This window comes from Nerophis lumbriciformis, linkage group LG06, assembly GCF_033978685.3.
Source record: "Nerophis lumbriciformis linkage group LG06, RoL_Nlum_v2.1, whole genome shotgun sequence".
Taxonomy (NCBI): Eukaryota; Metazoa; Chordata; class Actinopteri; order Syngnathiformes; family Syngnathidae; genus Nerophis; species Nerophis lumbriciformis.
The window spans coordinates 15053451-15075073 of NC_084553.2; the positions used below are offsets into that span (position 1 = coordinate 15053451).

General features: G+C 35.7%; 1 protein-coding gene across 2 annotated transcripts in view; it reads left to right on the top strand.

Annotated features, from left to right (window-relative positions):
* The first annotated feature begins 10078 nt into the window (after positions 1 to 10078).
* Positions 10079 to 21623, top strand: part of LOC133608521 (synaptosomal-associated protein 25-A-like) — a 95472-nt gene continuing 83927 nt past the window's right edge. For both annotated transcript variants that reach the window (XM_061963806.2, XM_061963805.2), the window contains exon 1: positions 10079 to 10241. The gene's annotated coding sequence lies outside the window, so the exon portion shown is untranslated. The remainder of the gene's footprint in view (positions 10242 to 21623) is intronic.

Consider the following 21623-nt stretch of genomic DNA (forward strand, 5'->3'; position numbering starts at 1 on the left):
AATTTTTTCTTGTAAAATTTTGACTTGCGTTGAATAAAATTACGACTTTTATTATGATACTAGAAGGAAGCATTTTTTGGAGGTCTCAAGAAGGTAACAAATACAAGAAAGTGTTTCTGTGTGTGTGCCAGCTATGAAAAGACCATGAGTAAAACCCCAACTCACCTCAGAGCACTTTAACATTTTACTTTTCAGGCACACCTTTGATGGAAAGGTTAAGTTGGAAGAATGTGAATGGAGTTGATGTCTTGGTAGCACGCACAAACACACACATACACAATGTTTAACACGTACAAAAAGAAGAAACCTCAGGGGAAGTTCAAGTGGACCATCTTATTATTTTGGACACACAGTTGAGCGCACAAGGAGAGAGTTGTCAGTCACAAGCAAAATAATCTCCATTTTTTTAAACGTGTTACAGAAAAATTTGGTAATATTTTATTTCAAATACACACAACAAATAAAATGAGATGACGTCACGTGTTTATGAAGGTTCATTTGAGTTTTTATTAAGAAGGCTTTTTTGGACGCTGAATTCATGTACCGTATTTTTTGGACTATAAGTCGCAGTTTGTTTCATAGTTTGGCCGGGCTCCAGTGCGACTTATATATGTTTTTTTCCTTTTTTATTACGTATGCATTTTCGGCAGGTGCGACTTATACTCCGAAAAATACGGTAAATATATTTTTTGCGTTTAACTTTTTGGAAAATATTTTTTTTTACATCAAATTATGCTGACAATTCCAATGAATCAAAATGTGTGGGCAAAATTTGTTTTAACCTCTTTAGGCCCGAGCTGTTTGTTTACATGCTTTTTTTTTTTTTAATTTCTCTTTACTATTTGGGCTTATTGGACCCTAATTAGAATAAAAACTAAGAATCATATTTTGATATGATGTACTTAGTCCATAAATAACAAGCGGGTACTTCATGTTTAGTGACATGCTAATTCTTATTTTTACACTTTTTTTTCTCCAAATTCCATTATATGTTATACTCTTCTGACACCACCAGATGGCAGTGTAAGTGTCCACATAAGTGGCCATAAGACCCCAATTCAGTAGTGTACACAATTTTGGAAATAAGAGCTAAAAGGTGCTGTCCACGCATGTGGCCACTAAGCCTTTAGTTAAAATTCAGTTTGTTAAACATTTCAGTGTGTAAAATTTTTTGTGTAAAAACAATTTCAGTCTAAAAAAAATTCAGTGCAGAAAAATCCACCTGCAAACTTGACACCTTGTTAGCTGGTTCTGAGACAGGATTGATTGCTCCTGACTTAAAACAAATATTTCTTCACTGATTTTTTCTGCAATTAATTTTTTACACTGAATTTGTATATACTGTATTTTAACCAACTGATTTTTTTAAACACATTTTTACTAAAATTTTTATTTAATGAAATTGTCAGCATAATTTGATGTCAAAAAATTATAACGCAAAAAATGTAATTACATAAATTTAGTGTAAAAAAATTGCTTTGGTAAAAAGAAAATTAACCTCCATATTCCTTCGGCACTAAACATTGACTGACCTTTGACCCCAACCTTTTTGTTCCGCTTTTGCAACTTGTTGGAGTCATATTCACAAATCTAAAGCGATGAGCATCTTGAAGTGAAAAGGCGGTTTAGCTTTGTATGTGAACTAGGCTTCACTACACTTTTTTTACCTTTTATTCAACCAAGAAAGTCCCACTTAAGAATAACAATTTTAAAATCTTCTTGAAATAATCCACAGGGTTGATTAAAGACATGAGAGCTGTGACTTTGATCATTTAGTTTTTCTTCAGCAAAAAAAGAAACAGCATGTTACAACATTAGTATCATGTTAGCACTTAGCTGACATAGCTATGCTAATGTTTAACGTATACATGTTTATATTTGACACAAGTAGAAGTGAAACTGGCATTCAAATTAATTTGCAAACACACACAGACAAAGAGATTTAAAAAAAACTTGTTATGGTGATTGCTATATTTCTGTTGATACAGTGAGTGACATTAAACAATGCTTTTGGAACAATTGTATCCTTTTGTCGCGTTTGTTAGTGGGGCGAAACTTGCATGGTCAGACCAGTGATATAATGCTTGTTAAACAGCTTTTGGTGGGTGTGGAGGAGGGCGTGGCCTGCGGGCCTGCAGCGAAGCACGGTGTGCCAGGACCGGCCTCGAAGTCAGCGACAGGTGATTAGATAACAAGGCCCAGGTGGGCCATCTACGCACCTGTCGCTGACTTCGAGGCCGGTCCTGGCACACCCCGCTTCGCTGCAGGCCCACAGGCCACGCCCCCCCCACAGTTGGATTTGTAGAATATGAATATGAATTGGCATCATGTAAAACAATAATGTAAAATATATTTTAAAATAAAACATACATTAATGAATAAAAACATAAATTAGTGATAATAAAAGTAAGAATAGCTCTAATAAAATGGATAACAGAATAAAAAGAACAGAGTTTAAAATGATCAATAAAAAGGGGTGCCGTTTTTTTTTTTAAATAAAAGAATATATTAGTCAATCCAACAAAACAATACACAATACTATAATAATGCAATCCAATTCCAAAACCAAACCCGACCCAGCAACATTCAGAATAGCAATAAACAGAGCAATTGAGACCTTTTTTTAATAGCTGTCAAAGTCAGGGCCCGCGGGCCAGATCCGGCCCGCAAATTAAAGATCTATGGCCCCCGGGATGATATTTGATTAGTATTAGAAGCGGCCCGCAGGTCTCGGCCACATACTGCTGTTTTGCACGCACCAATTGTCAAAATGGGGTCCCAGGGACCCCGTCATGTCATAAAAATGGGGTCCCACAGTACATTTTTGGGGTCCCACTTTTTTGTAAGCGTTTTGAAAACAAATGATACATGTATGCATTATCCTGTTATATCTCACATTCTATATTGTGTTTTGGAAAAAGGTTGTCATAAACGTGAATTCATTAAAAAAAATAATAGAAAAGAAAACACATTTTTATGCATATGTAAATGTATTCAGTTATAAACATTCATTCACTTTCTTCTTTCCTTCATGGATCTGAACTTTACCGCTGCCTGTATTTTTTCTATGTTTTTTATTGTAATGTTTTCAGAATATGTTTGTTCTATTTTTGGCCAAAGAAAACAATCTGAGGTTGTCTTAATTTTTTTGTTTTGATGCCATGATTTTAATAGTTCGGCCCGCGTGTGCACAGATTTTCCTCCATGCGGCCCCTGAGCTAAAATGACTTTGACACCCCTGATTTAAGCATTATGAACTTCTCTTTTCAGGCAGAGGTCTTCCCTCCCGCTTTTAAAACGGCGCTGGTAAAGAAGTGTAGTTTGGACTCAAACATTTTTACTTATGTCTGACTTTTTACTTTATTTGGACAAACAAATTTACAAATAAATAAAACATAGTTTTAAACTTTTTTTTAAATAGAAATAACATTTTAGACAGACATCAGTCTAGTTTTAGGATGAACCAGCGCTGGTAAATATTTTAAACGATATCGGATGGAAGTAATAAAAATCTGTGTTGGTTCTGCTTTTGATACAGTAGACATATTAATTAGACTTAAACACCTAGTCGACCTTTTAGTACTAACTGCTTCCATTCTTATCCCACTGATCTTTTAGGTAAGTATGGATACATATTCCTCAGGAACCCATGAAAAAAGGTGTGGGGTTCCCCAAGGCTCAACTTTAGGTACCATTCTTTTTCATCTCTACATAATCATATTCATGAGGCACGGCAGTAATCAGAGCAAAGGGTGACTATTTTGAAGAAACTAGAATATAAAACATGTTTTCAGTTATTTCACCTTTTTTTTTGTTAAGTACATAACTCCACATGTGTTCATTCATAGTTTTAATGTCTTCAGTGACAATCTACAATGTAAATAGTCATGAAACACATTGAATGAGAAGGTGTGTCCGAACTTTTGGCCTGTGTATGTGTATATATATATATATATATATATATATTTTTTTTTTTATTTTATTTTTTTTTTAATTGTATTTCTTTTTTTATATATATATATATATATATTTTTTTTTTACCTAGATTAATTTTGTATAGTTTTGAACTCTATTGACTTCAAACTGTTTAGTTTAAGCGCACTCACATACAGTTGCCTCTGCCACCTTCACTCTGGAGCACACACACCTGCATGTATGTGGCCTTTACGCCGCCTGACTGCTATCACTATTTAGACATTGATGCATGTTTTTTTGGCTCTTTTAATCATCTGTACAAAACTGTAAGAATGATGACTGTGTGACCCCAAGTAACCTCAAGCTGCATTAAATATGATAAAAAGTTCTAATTCTCAGAGAGGATAATGTAGCTACAGATAATGTTCTATTTATAATAGTTTTAATTAGTTACACATCCCTTCTTTTCCCTTGAGATGGTCCCGTCCTCAGGAAACCGTGGACTCTTTGAGCCATCGGACTTTTAGGACAAAGAGAGTGACAAAAATATTGATCGGGTCTCACTTTTGCAGATACATGCTTGTGGAGGCACCCGCTTACTTAGACTCAGACAAACTTTAGGGAAATTGTTCCACACAGTAGCTCAGTTACAAAGGATGGAAAGGATAATACACACAAAGCGACAAAAAGAGGGCGAAAACAAAAGGTATAAAGTAGACTAAAAATGTACCATATTAGCAATACAAAATATAACATATGTAATGTTTACATATGATATATACAGTATATAATATATACTGATACAATATTATATTTTGATATAATATATACAATATATAACAAATCCCAATTACCACAACAGACTTCTGCGGGAGTGAGACCGACGCTGTAACATTTAATAAATGCATGTGAAAACTTCCAGAAGACCCTACCCCTGCCTGTCCAACAAAAGTCTCCCAACAAACTTGGGATTGAATTGGATACAAACCGTTGCAGTGATGGCGACTGCTTGCATGCTAACCTTGCACCTTCTTATCTGACCTATTTGTTTTATTTATTTTTTTCTGTTTTGAGCAGAAAGTCTTTAAATATATGTTCAATATTTCTGGTTTTCCTCCCTAATGAAGTCTGATTTAATCGTGTCCCATTTTGGTTTTTTTTCTTTTGAGTCCAGATTACATGTTTGTTTGCAGTGTAGTTTTTTTTTTATATGCCAGTCAAGCCTTTGACAGGAGGCTGCGTGTGTGTGTGTGTGTTCTTGTATTTCTACCCTTCTTGAGACATCAACAAGGAAAAGTAGCTTCCATATGAGGAGTTGTGAACAAGTTAGGACATAAATCATGGTCCCAATACGGAAAACCATTGCATCTAATAGAGAATGTCTCATTTGCACCCCTGGTGGTGAAATCCATCAAAATGAGGGTGGTCCCAAAAAGGAGGGATTTTTCAAATGAACTGTGTGCCGGTTTTAAAGTGCTCCCCCTCTGTTCAACATATGAAATAACAAGTGTGTGTAAGAAATTGAAATGCACCCCCTTTGGCCACAATTTATTTAAAAAAATAAAATCAATATGTATATAGAGACATACTGTAATAACTTTAAGTAAAAAATGAACATTAAAAACCAAATTACAAACAAAAAATTCAAAAACATTTTTCTTTACTAAAAGCAGTCTTTTTTTCACAATGTGATTTCTTTTTACAAAATTGGTAACAATTTCTCATATTCTTTCTGTTTCTGTAATATTGCAATATTTTCTCATAAAATTGTTACTTTTTTATGTAAAAATATTACTTTTTAGTGCAAAATGGTTACGCTTGTCATATAAAGTTCTGACTTTTATCACAATATTGCCAATTTTTTGTTGTTCTTGTAAAATAGTGACATTTTCTGAGTAAAATTATGACTTGTCATAATTTTGCCAAGTAAAATTCCGATTATTATTATAATATCGGCAACATTTTTAAAGTTTTCTTATAAAATTGTGACTTTTGTCGAGTAAAATTACGACTCTTTTCATAAAATTGCCAAAATGTTAATCTTGTCTTGTAAAATTGCGACTGCCATTGAGTAAAATTCCAACTTTTATCATAATATTGCACAAATGTTCCGTTTTTCTTGTAAAATTTTGACTTGCATTGAGTAAAATGACAAATTTTATTATAATACTGCCAAAATTCTACGTTTTTCTTGTGAAATTGTGACATTTTTTTCTTGTGGAATTCCAATTATTTTTTTAAATATTTGCATAGTATGTATATATTATTGATGTTGTAAACACAAATCTTTATATATCTAGAAAGGGTGGTCCAAAAGAGGTAGGCATTTTTCTCAGGTCTCAAGAAGGTAACAAATACAAGAGTGTGTGTGTGTGTGTGTGTGTGTGTGTGTGTGTGTGTGTGTGTGTGTGTGTGTGTGTGTGTGTGTGTTCTTGTATTTCTACCCTTCTTAAGACATCAACAAGGAAAGGTAGCTTCCATATGAGGAGGTGTGAACAAGTTAGGACATAAATCATGGTTCCAATACGGAAAACCATTGCATCTAATAGAGAATGTCTCATTTGCACCCCTGGTGGTAAAATCTGTCAAAATTAGGATGGTCCCAAAAAGGAGGGATTTTTCAAAATGAACTGTGTGTCGGTTTTAAAAGTGCCCCCCCCCCCTCTGGTCAACATATGAAATAACAAGTGTGTAAGAAATTGAAATGCACCCCCTTTGGCCACAATTTATATAAAAAAAATATATATATATGTATATAGAGACATACTATAATAACTTGAAGTAAATAATGATTAAAAACCAACTACAAACAAAAAATGTAAAAACAATTTAGTTTTTTAAATACTAATCTCGTAAAATTATAACTTTTTTATGTAAAATTGTTACTTTTTAATGCAAAATGGTGACATTTGTCACATAAAATTCTGACTTTTATCACAATATTGCCAATTTTTTGTTGTTCTTGTAAAACTGACATTTTCTGAGTAAAATTATTATTGTCAAGTAAAATTCCGATTATTCCAATATTGCCAAACGTTTTTAAGTTTTCTTATAAAATTGTGACTTTTGTCGGGTAAAATTACGACTCTTTTCATAAAATTGCCAACATTTTAAGCTTTTCTTGTAAAATTGCGACTGTTATTGAGTAAAATTCCAACTTTTATCATAATATTGCACAAATGTTCAGTTTTTCTTGTAAAATTTTGACTTGCGTTGAGTAAAATTACAAATTTTATTATAATACTGCCAAAATTCTACGTTTTTCTTGTGAAATTGTGACCTTTTTTCTTGTGGAATTCCAACTCATTTTTTTTATATTTGCATAGTATGTATATATTATTCATGTTGTAAACACACATCTTTATATATCTAGAAAGGGTGGTCCTAAAGAGGCAGGCATTTTTCTCAGGTCTCAAGAAGGTAGCAAATACAAGAGCGTGTGTGTGTGTGTGTGTATTTCTACCCTTCTTAAGACATCAGCAAGGAAAAGTAGCTTCCATATGAGGAGGTGTGAACAAGTTAGGACATAAATCATGGTCCCAATACGGAAAACCATTGCATCTAATAGAGAATGTCTCATTTGCACCCCTGGGGGTAAAATCTGTCAAAATTAGGATGGTCCCAAAAAGGAGGGATTTTTCTAAATTAACTGTGTCGGTTTTAAAAGTGCTCCCCCTCTGGTCAACATATGAAATAACAAGTGTGTAAGAAAGTGAAATGCACCCCCTTTGGCCACAATTTATAAAAAAAATAAAATAAATATGTATATAGAGACATACTATAATAACTTGAAGTAAATAATGATTAAAAACCAACTACAAACAAAAAATGTAAAAACAATTTTTTTTTAATACTAATCTCGTAAAATTATAACTTTTTTATGTAAAATTGTTACTTTTTAATGCAAAATGGTGACATTTGTCACATAAAATTCTGACTTTTATCACAATATTGCCAATTTTTTGTTGTTCTTGTAAAACTGACATTTTCTGAGTAAAATTATTTTTGTCAAGTAAAATTCCGATTATTCCAATATTGCCAAACGTGTTTCAAGTTTTCTTATAAAATTGTGACTTTTGTCGAGTAAACTTACGACTCTTTTCATAAAATTGCCAACATTTTAAGCTTTTCTTGTAAAATTGTGACTGTCATTGAGTAAAATTCCAACCTTTATCATAATATTGCACAAATGTTCCGTTTTTCTTGTAAAATTTTGACTTGCGTTGAGCAAAATGACGACATTTATTATGATACTGCCAAAATTCTACGTTTTTCTTGTGAAATTGTGACCTTTGTCTTGTGAAATTCCAACAAGCTTTTTTATATTTGCATAGTATGTATATGTTATTCATGTTGTAAACACAAAATCTTTATATATCTAGAAAGGGTGGTCCTAAAGAGGCAGGCATTTTTCTCAGGTCTCAAGAAGGTAACAAATACAAGTGTGTGTGTTTGTGTGTGTGTGTGTGTGTTTTAATACATCATGCAACAGCCGAGTAATTTCCTGCCTGTGGGTCATGAGCAAGCAAGCGGGGGCCGTGGCTTGGTGGTGGTGTGGGTGGGTGGGTGGGTGGGTGTGGGGCGACGCTGCTCATCCTGCCGCAGATAACAAAGTGAGAATTGTCATGTCATCACAACACAAAATCAACATTCAAACTGCTGCTTGTTTTCAACACAACTTTTACTTCTTCTTCTTGTTGTTTCCTCGTTGACCTCTGACGCCGCCTTAGCCGTTCCCTTGCGAAATGTGTGGATTCGTCCGAAAGGAGGTGATGAGGGGGAGGAAGGAGAAGATGAGCAGTCTGAACGTGTGAAGTGATGTGAGAATGTGACAGCAGGAGGACGAGGATGATTGACAGGTCTCTGCCTGTCATCCACTGTCACTCAAAATAAGGGGCACGTGACCATCGTGGGCGTCCTTTAAAATCTCCACAGGTCAACACTTATTTTTGAAAGGGTTATTTCACAAATTATTGCACATTTCAAGTTAATTGTATAGTTTGTGTTTTTCTAAGTTTTATTATGGTTGACCTCATTTTTTTCCTATTATACATTCTTATCTCATTGCCTTATTCCGGTGACTTTAGCTGTATGAAAGTGTGGGAATGTGACATGTCCGCCCGTTAAGTCCATTCATGAGCTGCCGAGGTTTGATTTTTTTGTGTTTTCTTCGTCATGCGCTTCTTTTCAATTTAGAAGACGCGGCCATTTTGTCAACAACGTCAAGTATGTAACAATGTTGACCGGAAGCCGCGTAGCTGAACCACCAAAACAAGTGTCCGCAAAAAGGTATGTAAAAACGTGAACAAGTCTGTTTTTGTTATTTTAACGGTTATGATGTACATTTCAAATTGCTCCTTGTATTGTACATGTTACAAAATGTGATTCATTGTTATAAAATAAAATTGATTACATGTAGCTAGCTAAATACAATTATGCACTCTGCTATTGTGCTAATTATATGAAACGAAGTCAGTTTCCGGTTAAATACAATTAGTCACTTGTCAACAATTTTGCTTTTTAAAATCTCAGTTTTGTACTTAAAAACATCGTTGAAACTAAAAAATCTACTTATGATGTGAAATGTTTAAAAATGTATCAAATATAAAAATAAGAGCACTTTTTTTTTGCAGGTTGAATATAATTCACTCTGGTAACTTTTTAACCAATTATTTTCAAGTTCCACCTTCATGGACAAGTGGTAGAAAATGGACTAATATATTATGTATTATATTATATATTTTCATATTAATTTGAGCATCTTTTTTCCCCCAGATGAAATGTTTTTTTTTTTATTACAGTTTCAATGTTCAGACTTTGAGAGAAAACTAATAACATGAATTAAAAATATAGTATAAAATAACAGATGGTAAGGGAAAAAAAATATTGTACTCAAGTAAAAGTGCAGTTACTTAGCTGAGCTGTTAATATAGAAATACTATTCATAAAGAAGTATTACTGCATATCAATGTTACATGTTACTATTTAAGGTGGGGGGGGTGGTCTCCTGAGATTTGTCAAAATAATGATAATTAAGTCAAAATAATAAATGTTTTTGTTTGAATTGTACAATACTTTCATGAGTAGGAGAGTAAAAGTACATGTACAAATGTGTACAAATTCAATGACATGGATTTCCGTGTCAGGAAGTGAGTCCCAGTACGCTTTTACTTTGTAGAACCGGAAGCGTGGCGCCGAAACATCCGCCCTCCTCTCCTTCACTCCTCCTCACCATCATTGTGGTGGAAACGAGCGGCGTGCGGACATCTCGAACCGGGATTTCACGGCACATTGAAACCGAGAGGAAGAAGCAAATCTTTTACCAGGTAGGTCACTATTACTCTTTTTTATTTTTTATTTTTTAACATAATATTTTCTGTCACTTCCGGCTCGCGAAACGAGGCGACAACAAAACTACAGCGAGCCGGCGCACGGACTAAATAAGTATCGATTTACGTTTGTTTCTTCACTAGTTTTAGTCATTACGTCACCTTATTGACAAACAAAACGCTCTTATTTTAATGTGGCTCCATTTACTTTTGTTCTTCGTCACGTCACTTTTGTACTGAATATAAATACGATATGCGGTGATACTTTCACGGTTGAGGTGCGCGCGCAACAGAGTAAAAACTCTAAAGAGCAACAATAATACTACAAGTAATACTACAAATAATGAGTACTTTACTAGTATTTGTGTTTTGTGGAGGCTCCCGGCGGGTTTCAGCACCGAGGACAGCTACGGTAGTGGTGCTGAAACCTTTCTTTCCATCCATCCATCCATTTTCTACCGCTTGTCCCTTTCTTTCGTCCAGTAAAGTTCTGAATAGCGTGACGTCCACCAAACCACCACAACCGACACGAAGCATTGTTGTGTTTGTGAAACCGACGGTTTTTTGTGTGGTGTATCCCATTAAGGGCTTGTATTTTTGCTTAATTCCTGTGAGAATCCTGCGTGTGACTGAAGCATGAAGGAGCGGGACCCGCTGAAGTGCGCTCGAACAACCACCAGGTGGCGTCTGTGAGCAGATAATACTGTATCATCTCTTTTTCTTTCGGACTTATCGGATCGGTAGTGCATTCTTCGCGTGGGGAATAGGGCAAAAATACAACCTTACCTGACATATTGTGTTATTAGTCACCTTCACATGTGGGAAATATGCTTCTTCCTACATTTGTTTTATAATGTCAGCAAGGACGAAGAGCTCAGGACGTCTACTTAAGTGGATCAGCACGTGTGTGTGTGTGTGTGTGTGTGTGTGTGTGTGTGTGTGTGTGTGTGTGTGTGTGTGTGTGTGTGTGTGTGTGTGTGTGTGTGTGTGTGTGTGTGTTCTTGTACTTCTACCCGTCTCCAGACATCAACATGGAAAAGTACCTTCCATAAGTTAGGACCGAGATCATGGTCCCAATACGGAAGACCACTGCATCTAATAGAGAGCCAAATACTAGAGTCCGTGAACATTGCTCCAAAGTCAGGATTTTTTTTTTGGTTGATTTAATGTGCGTACAAAAGTAAACATTGACAGGTGCAAAATGAGGGTGGTCCCAAAAAGGAGGGATTTTTCAAATTGACTGTGTGTGGGTTTTAAAAGTGCTCCCCCTCTGGTCAACATATGAAATAACAAGTGTGTGTAAAAAATTTGAAGTGTTCCCTTCTGGACAACACATTAAATAACAAGTGTGTGTAAAAATGTTTAAGTGCTCTCCCTCTGGACAAAATTGATTAAAAAAAACATAAAATAAATATGCATATAGAGACCTACTGTAATAACTTGAAATAATGAATATTAAAAAACAATTACAAATAAAAATAAAAACTATATATTTTTAAAAGCTTCTTTTTTATATTTGCATAGTTTGTAAATATTATTAATTTTGTAAATACAAATCTTTATATATCTAGAAAGGGTGGTCTTAAAGAGGTAGGCATTTTTCAGATGTCTCAAGAAGGCAACAAATACAAGAAGGTGTGTGTGTGTGTGTGTGTGTGTGTGTGTGTGTGTGTGTGTGTGTGTGTGTGTGTGTGTTCTTGTATTTTACCCGTCTCGAGACATCAACAAGGAAAAGTAGCTTCCATACGAGGACCGGTGAACAAGTTAGAACCGAGATCATGGTCCCAATACGGAAAACCATTGCATCTAATAGAGAGCCAAATACTAGAGTCCGTGAACATTGCTCCAAAGTCAGGATTTTGTTTTTGGTTGATTTAATGTGCATATAAAAGTAAACATTGACAGGTGCAAAATGAGGGTGGTCCCAAAAAGGAAGGATTTTTCAAATTGACTGCGTGTCGGTTTTAAAAGTGCTCCCCCCTCTGGTCAACATATGAAATAACAAGTGTGTGTAAAAATTTGAAGTGTTCCCTTCTGGACAACACATTAAATAACAAGTGTGTGTACAAATTTTTAAGTGCTCCCCCTCTGGCCAAAATTAATTAAAAAAAACATAAAATAAATATGTATATGGAGACATACTGTAATACTTTGAAATAATTAATAAACAATTACAAATAAAAAATATATATATTTTTTTTTTTTAAAGCTTTTTTATATTTGCATAGTTTGTATATATTATTAATTTTGTAAATACAAATCTTTATATATCTAGAAAGGGTGGTCCTCAAGAGGTAGGCATTTTTCTCAGGTCTCAAGAAGGTAACAAATACAAGAATGTGTGTGTGTGTTCTTGTATTTTACCCGTCTCGAGACATCAACAAGGAAAAGTACCTTCTATACGAGGACCGGTGAACAAGTTAGGACCGAAATCATGGTGCCAATACGGAAAACCATTGCATCTAATAGAGAGCCAAATACTAGAGTCCGTGAACATTGCTCCAAAGGCAGGATTTTTTTGGTTGATTTAATGTGCATACAAAAGTGAACATTGACAGGTGCAAAATGAGAGTGGTCCCAAAAAGGAGGGATTTTTCAAATTGACTGTGGGTTTTAAAAGTGCTCCCCCTCTCGTCCACATATGAAATAACAAGTGTGTATAAAAATTTGAAGTGCTCCCCCTCTGGACAACATATGAAATAACAAGTGTGTGTAAGAAATTGAAATGCGCCCCCTTTGGCCAAAATTAATTAAAAAAAACAAAAAACAAACAAACATGTTTATAGAGACATACTGTAATAACTTAAGGTAAATAATACATTTAAAAAAAACCAATTACAAACAACCCCCCCCCCAATTTTTTTTTACTAAAAGCTTACCTTTTTAATATGTATATATTAATAATGTTGTAAATACAATTATTTATATATCTAGAAAGGGTGGTTCTAAAGAGGTAGGCATTTTTCTCAGGTCTCAAGAAGGTAACACATACAAGAATGTGTGTGTGTGTGTGTGTGTGTGTGTGTGTGTGTGTGTGTGTGTGTGTGTGTGTGTGTGTGTGTGTGTGTGTGTGTGTGTGTGTGTGTGCGTGTGCGTGTGCATGTGCGTGTGCGTGTGTGTGTGCGCGTGTGTGTGTGTGTGGCATCAGGACTGCAAACGACCACAAAGCATTGAGTGTCTAACATGACCGCAGGACCTTTTGTAACGTAATGAGCTTGTCCGTCAAGTGTAAAAAGAAGTAAACACTTCACTTCAGCGACGAGGGAAATGTTTTTTTCCCCGTGGTAAATCACGTCACAGGTTTGTCTAGTTGAATTGTCAATTGTAAAAAGAACTCAAACGCCGGTCAAATGTACCGGAAGCTGCTTGCTGACCTTTGATGTGTTCAGATTTTGCCACGATCACGCGTTTACTATGCAGCAGTGTTGCCAATAACGGCGTTAACTTTCACTAGTAACGAGAAAATTAATTACTTTGACGTAACGCTACTTTTGATGTGGTTGTTTGTCAACAAGACAGCATCAAAAGCACAGGAAGACATATTGACCTAGCAATGATTTCCGATAAACAATATTATTGCAATTTTTTGGGGGGGAACTAAATTAACCACTGATGTAATGACAATACATAATAATAATAATGCAAGTATTACCCTTTCAAATGCAATAAACTTGCATTTCTTGTATATTTTAACATTGTAATTGGAATGTAAACTTTTTAAATACCCAAGTTAATTAAAAAAAAAACAAATAATAACAATAAAATATTCTCTATCTGTTAGCAAAATGCTGCTGTTGGATAAAAATCACAACGAAAAGCAAGAAAATAGATTCTGTCTTTGTTAAGGAGGGGGTGGAGGACCCTCAAATATACACAAGCAAAACGATAAATCAAATGGCTAAATAAAGTTATTGTAACCAAAATTATCACGATTTGCATTGTTATTTTTGTTTCATGTGCTGAAAAAGTACTTCCACACATCTAAACTCTTAACCAAGCTGGTTTTTTTAATTACCAAAATAAAAAGACACACAAAACACTTTCTTGGCAGAGGTAACATCAAATATTATTCTGGCTTCACAAGAGCCATTTTATTTTTATTTTTGTGTTTTGAAATGTTTATATTCTTCCAATTTCATTCGTAAACGTTTTAGAAAGTTTTATGTGACGGTTTATGTTGCGCGAGTTCACTTCCTGTCGAACAAAAGTCTGCGTCCGTCTGTTCCAACTTGACACTTTTTATATCGATAACTTGGTGCAAAAAGAGCACAGCCTTTATGTTCAAAGTCAACACTGTATCTTGGTAGTTTAGAAAGTTATGTGTTTACATAAGTTTAGATTGGGGAATTATGTTTTTTAATGGGAAAATATGTTAAGGTCTCTTTTTTTACATGCACCCATGTAATATGTGCCTCACAGCATATTCATGTGTGTGTGTGTGTGTGTGTGTGTGTGTGTGTGTGTGTGTGTGTGTGTGTGTGTGTGTGTGTGTGTGTGTGTGTGTGTGTGTGTGTTTATGACTCAACAGCATGTAATAGGCGTCCATTTGCATGTGCGTGTGTGTGTGTAACCAAATTTAGTAACATAAGTGGGTGTTTTAAAGTATAATAATAATAACTGGAAAATTCCCGCAGAAATTTTGATGGGCCTGCTATCTGTGCCCTGGACCTCTGACTGGGGGTCGCAGGAAGCCGGCATGCTTTTAGGATGGTGCCGAGTGTCTGAATCCCAGGGTTTAAGGTGTAACTCTACAAAAAGAGCTACAGAGCTAGCCTTAAACATTAGCATGGGCACATTAAAATGCTAACACTTAGCATGTGTGCTAACGATGGCATGTCTACAGTTAGCATGTCTCACATATCAAGTAATATGGCTGTGGAAATAGAAAAAAAGTAAAAAATTAGATGAAAAAACTTAGCATGCTTAAGGTAGCTTACTAGCATGCTATCGTTTTCATGCTAACAGTTAAAAAGTGTCGCATACCAAGTTATATGACACTATAAACGGTAGCAAAATTAGCTCAATTAGCATGCTATTGTTAGCATTCTCTCAGTTAACAGCTGTCACATACCAAGTTATATGACTCTAGGTTGAACAGTTGCAAAATTAGCTCAAAAAGCTAACACTTTAATGTTCGCATGCTAGCATGCTAACATAAACATGCTAACCGTTAGCATGTGTCACATACCAAGGTGTATGGCTGTGTAATTAGGGGGAAAAAACGTAAAGTTAGCTAAAAATGTGGCTGGGGAATTAGAGAAAAAAGTGTACAATTAGCTCAAAAAGTTAGCACTTTAATGTTAGCATGCTAACATTAGCATGCGAGCAGTTAACAAGTGTCACATACCAAGTTATTTGACTCTAGGGTAAACACATGATAACGGTCAGCATGTGTCACATACCAAGTTATATGACTGTAAGGTGTATGGCTGTGTAATTAGAGAAACAAATGTAAAGTTAACTAAAAAGTTTGCACTTTAATGTTAGCATGCTAACATTAGCATGCGAGCAGTTAACAAGTGTCACATACCAAGTTATATGACTCTTGGATAAACGGTGGCCAAAATAGCTCAAAAAGCTAGCACTTTAATGTTAGCATGCTAGTGTAAACATGCATACAGTCAGCATGTTTCCAACACCAAGTTATATGACTGTAAAGTGTATGGCTGCGGACATAGAGAAAAAAGTGTAAAATTAGATGAAAAAGTTAGCATGCTCAAGTTTGCTTGCTAGCATGCTAACGTTCACAGACTAACAGTTAACAGCTGTCATCTACCAAGTTATATGACTCTAGGTTAAACGGTTGCAAATTTAGCTAAAAAAGCTAGCACTTTAATGTTAGCATGCTAACATAAACATGATAACGGTCAGCATGTGTCACATACCAAGTTATATGACTGTAAGGTGTATGGCTGTGTAATTAGAGAAAAAAACGTAAAGTTAGGTAAAAAGTTTGCACTTTAATGTTAGCATGCTAGCAGTTAACGTATCACATACCAAGTTATTTGACTCTAGGGTAAACGGTTGCCAAATTAGCTCAAAAAGCTAGCACTTTAATGTTAGCATGCTAGCAGGCTAGCGTAAACATGCATACAGTTAGCATGTTTCGAATACCAAGTTATATGACTGTAAGGTGTATGTCTGCGGACATAGAGAAAAAAGTGTAAAATTAGATGAAAAAGTTAGCATGCTCAAGCTAGCTTGCTAGCATGCTAACGTTAGCTCACTAACAGTTAACAGCTGTCACATGCCAAGTTATATGACTCTAGGTTAAACGGTTGCCAAATTAGCTCGAAAAGCTAGCACTTTAATGTTAGCATGCTAGCATGCTAACATAAACATGCTAAAGGTTAGCACGTGTCACATACCAAGTAATATGACTGTAAGGTGTATGGCTGTGTAATTAGGGCGAAAAATGTAAAGTTAGCTTAAAAAAAAGTTAACACTTTATTGTTAGTGTGCTAGCATGCTAAAGTTAGCACGCTAACAAGTGTCACATACCAAGTTATATGACTCTAGGGTAAACGGTTGCCAAATTAGCTCAAAAAGCTAGCACTTTAATGTTAGCTTGCTAGCAGGCTAACGTAAACACGCATACAGTTCGCATGTTTCGAATACCAAGTTATATGACTGTAAGGTGTATGGCTGTGTAATTAGAGAAAAAAAAATGTAAAGTTAGCTTAAAAAAAAGTTAGCACTTTAATGTTAGCGTGCTAGCATCCATAGTTAGCACGCTAACAAGTGTCACATACCAAGTTATATGACTCCAGGGTAAACGGTTGCCAAATTAGCTCAAAAAGCTAGCACTTTAATGTTAGCATGCTAGCACGCTAACGTAAACATGCATACAGTTAGCATGTTTCGAATTAGTGGAGTGAATTATATTTATATAGCGCTTTTCTCTCATGACTCAATGCGCTTTACATAGTGAAAGCCAATATCTAAGTTACATTTAAACCAGTGTGGGTGGCACTGGGAGCAGGTGGGTAAAGTGTCTTGCCCAAGGACACAACGGCAGTGACTCGGTTGGCAGAAGCGGGGATCGAACCTGGAACCCTCAAGTTGCTGGCACCGCCTCTCTACCAACCTTATATGACTGTAAGGTGTATGGCTGCGGAAATAGACAAAAAAGTGTAAAATTAGCACCAAAAAAAGTCGGCTGCTTGCATTGCAGCAGACCCATAATAATAATAATCCCATCCATCCATCCATTTTCTACTGCTTGTCCCTTCGGGCGGAAGGCGGGGTACACCCCGGACAAGTCGCCACCTCATCGCAAGGCAAACACTTACGATCATTGAAATGAATAACGAAATTTTAGCCTCTATATTCCCTAAAGTTCATTTAACATTAAAGGGTTTACCTTTTTTTTTTTTAGTTGTTTCTGCAAAACATAATAGATAGGAAGGTTCTAGCAACATGTCTCTTGTTTACATGTCAGCATTTAAGCCAGCAAGCAAGCTAATGCTAGTTGGGCTCCATCATTGTATCCAAGTGTGGTTATCAACCAGGGTGTTTTGATCATTTTAATCCAATATGGACAGATTGAGTTCTTACTACTGTTTCTTTTGTAGTACAAACACCCACGGCTGCTGAAACTGATGCAAAAGAGTGACAATGCACACACGTGGCGATTAACGAGGCTAGACAACTCTTTTCATTCGTCGTCCGGTTAATGAAAGTAACAAGCAGCACTGCACTAAAATAAACTTGATATCAAATAGAAGGAGGCAATATCACACAGCAAACAATGCACATTTAAGTACACACACACACACACACACACACACACACACACACACACACACACACACACACACACACACACACACACACACACACACACACTACTACTTCTACTACTTCGAGGGAATAATGAACAACAAATCAACAATTGAAGTGACAAGTTTGCAATTACAAACCCCGTTTCCATATGAGTTGGGAAATTGTGTTAGATGTAAATATAAACGGAATACAATGATTTGCAAATCATTTTCAACCCATATTCAATTGAATGCACTACAAAGACAACATATTTGATGTTCAAACTCATAAACTTTATTTTTTATTTTTTTGCAAAAAATAATTAACTTAGAATTTCATGGCTGCAACACGTGCCAAAGTAGTTGGGAAAGGGCATGTTCACCACTGTGTTACATGGCCTTTCCTTTTAACAACACTCAGTAAACGTTTGGGAACTGAGGAGACACATTTTTTAAGCTTCTCGGTTGGAATTCTTTCCCATTCTTGCTTGATGTACAGCTTAAGTTGTTCAACAGTCCGGGGGTCTCCTTTGTGGTATTTTAGGCTTCATAATGCGCCACACATTTTCAATGGGAGACAGGTCTGGACTACAGGCAGGCCAGTCTAGTAGCCGCACTTTTTTACTATGAAGCCACGTTGATGTAACACGTGGCTTGGCATTGTCTTGCTGAAATAAGCGGGGGCGTCCATGGTAACGTTGCTTGGATGGCGACATATGTTGCTCCAAAACCTGTATGTACATTTCAGCATTAATGGCGCCTTCACAGATGTGTAAGTTACCCATGTCTTGGGCACTAATACACCCCCATACCATCACACATGCTGGCTTTTCATTTTTGCGCCTATAACAATCCGGATGGTTCTTTTCCTCTTTGGTCCGGAGGACACGACAGTTTCCAAAAACAATTTGAAATGTGGACTCGTCAGACCACAGAACACTTTTCCACTTTGTATCAGTCCATCGTAGATGAACTCAGGCCCAGCGAAGCCGACGGCGTTTCTGGGTGTTGTTGATAAACGGTTTTCGCCTCGCATAGGAGAGTTTTAACTTGCACTTACAGATGTAGCGACCAACTATAGTTACTGACAGTGGGTTTCTGAGGTGTTCCTGAGCCCATGTGGTGATATCCTTTACACACTGATGTCGCTTGTTGATGCAGTACAGCCTGAGGGATCGAGGGTCACGGGCTTAGCTGCTTACGTGCAGGGATTTATCCAGATTCTCTAAACCCTTTGATGATATTACGGACCGTAGATGGTGAAATCCCTAAATTCCTTGCAATAGCTGGTTGAGAATGTTTTTTTCTTAAACTGTTCAACAATTTGCTCACGCATTTGTTGACAAAGTGGTGACCCTCGCCCCATTCTTGTTTGTGAATGACTGAGCATTTCATGGAATCTACTTTTATACCCAATCATGGCACCCACCTGTTCCCAATTTGCCTGTTCACCTATGGGATGTTCCAAATAAGTGTTTGATGAGCATTACTCAACTTTATCAGTATTTATTGCCACCTTTCCCAACTTCTTTGTCACGTGTTGCTGGCATCAAATTCTAAAGTTAATGATTATTTGCAAAAAAAATAAAGTTTATGAGTTTGAACATCAAATATGTTGTCTTTGTAGCATATTCAACTGAATATGGGTTGAAAATGATTTGCAAATCATTGTATTCCGTTTATATTTACATCTAACACAATTTCCCAACTCATATGGAAACGGGGTTTGTATATTATTACGTCAAAACAATAAATCACTCAGTTTTCTTGACTTAAAATGAGGAATAATGAAAAGTTGAATTCAAGTCACTTGTGTGTAGAGATAGGTACAGAATCCGATACTTTTTTTTTTTTTTGGCACCGACCAAATCCAGCCGGTCCCACGGATTCACGTAAAATCCAACTGTGCCATGCTACGGTACCTGGGTTGCACATGACATCATTTTGGCACTTGGCGATCACTCCAGCAACACTGAGAGTGGAGTCAGCCAAACTATGTCTAGGTAATGTCGCAATTTTCCATGCCAACAAAGAAATGGACTCAAAAACGCTCCACTTTTTCACAAATGCTATTGCTTGATGCTAACATACATTGGCTTTGCTATTATCATGCTACTGATTAGCATTAGCGATTTCACATGGCTATTTCAACACCTCCAAGTTGGTTGACGAAAACTACAACTAAGATGCATGTACATATTACAGCTGGTGCGTAATAAGTACAATACTTACAGTACTAACACTTTTTAGGGGGCAACAAAAAACAAAATGACAACACCGTTAACTATACACTACTGCCATCTAATGTCTTGGACTTGCAACTGCAATTGCAACTTAATGTCATACTTATGAGATGTAGAAATGTGACAAAAACAACTCAGATTTATTAACACACACAAAAGTACTGAAAATTGGTATCAATTTCCAGGTACCGGTTCAAATGTGAACGGTACTCATCTCCACTGGTGCGTGTTATTTGGCAACACTCTCGATTTCCGTACAAATGTTAAAAAAAAAAGTTAACCACTGCAAAACGTCTCGGTTGCCAAAAAAAGTTGCTACTTCCTTCTCGTGTATGGTCACATGTCCACACGTGCACCCATGTAATATGTGCTGTATAGTACTGCAGGTGCATATTCATGTGTGTGTGTGTGTGTGTGTGTGTGTGTGTGTGTGTGTGTGTGTGTGTGTGTGTGTGTGTGTGTGTGTGTGTGTGCGTGTGTTTGTGACTCAACAGCATGCGATGGGCGTCCATTTGCATGTGCGTGTGTGTGTAACCAAATTTAGTAACATAAGTGGGTGTTTTAAAGTATACCCTACATGCCATATGATTTCTTCCATCATATTAAAAACAGCTATAATAATATATAAAATAACAAAATAATATATATAATAATTAGAAAATTCCCGCAGACATTTTGAAGGGCCTGCTATCTGTGCCCTGGACCTCTGACTGGGGTGTCGCCGGAAGACGCTGTGCTTTTAAGATGGTGCCGAGTGTCTGAATCTGTGAGTTTTATCTGTGACACATTACATTTTTTCACATTGAATATTAAGAGACTGAATTTTTACACAGAGAATTTTTGCACATTGAATTTTAAAACACTGAATTATTACGCATTGAATTTTAAAACACTGCATTTTTACACATTTAATTTTAAAACGCTGAATTTTAAAACACTAAATTTTTACACAAAGTTTTGACACATTTAATTTTAAAACACTGAATTTTTACACCCTGAATATTTACACATTAAATATGTACACATTGAATTTTAAAACAATTAATTTTAAAACACTGAAATTAAAATACAGAATTTTTACACATTGAATTATTAAACACTGAATTTTTACACATCGAATTTTTAAACACTGAATTTTTACACATTATATTTTTACACATTATATTTTTACACATTAAATTTTAAAACACTGAATTTTTACACATTGAATTTTAAAACACAGAATTTTAAAACATTGAATTTTAAAACACTGAATGTTTACACCCTGAATATTTACACATTAAATATGTACACATTGAATTTCAAAACAAGTAATTTGAAAACACTGAAATTAAAATACAGAATTTTTACACATTGAATTTTTAAACACTGAA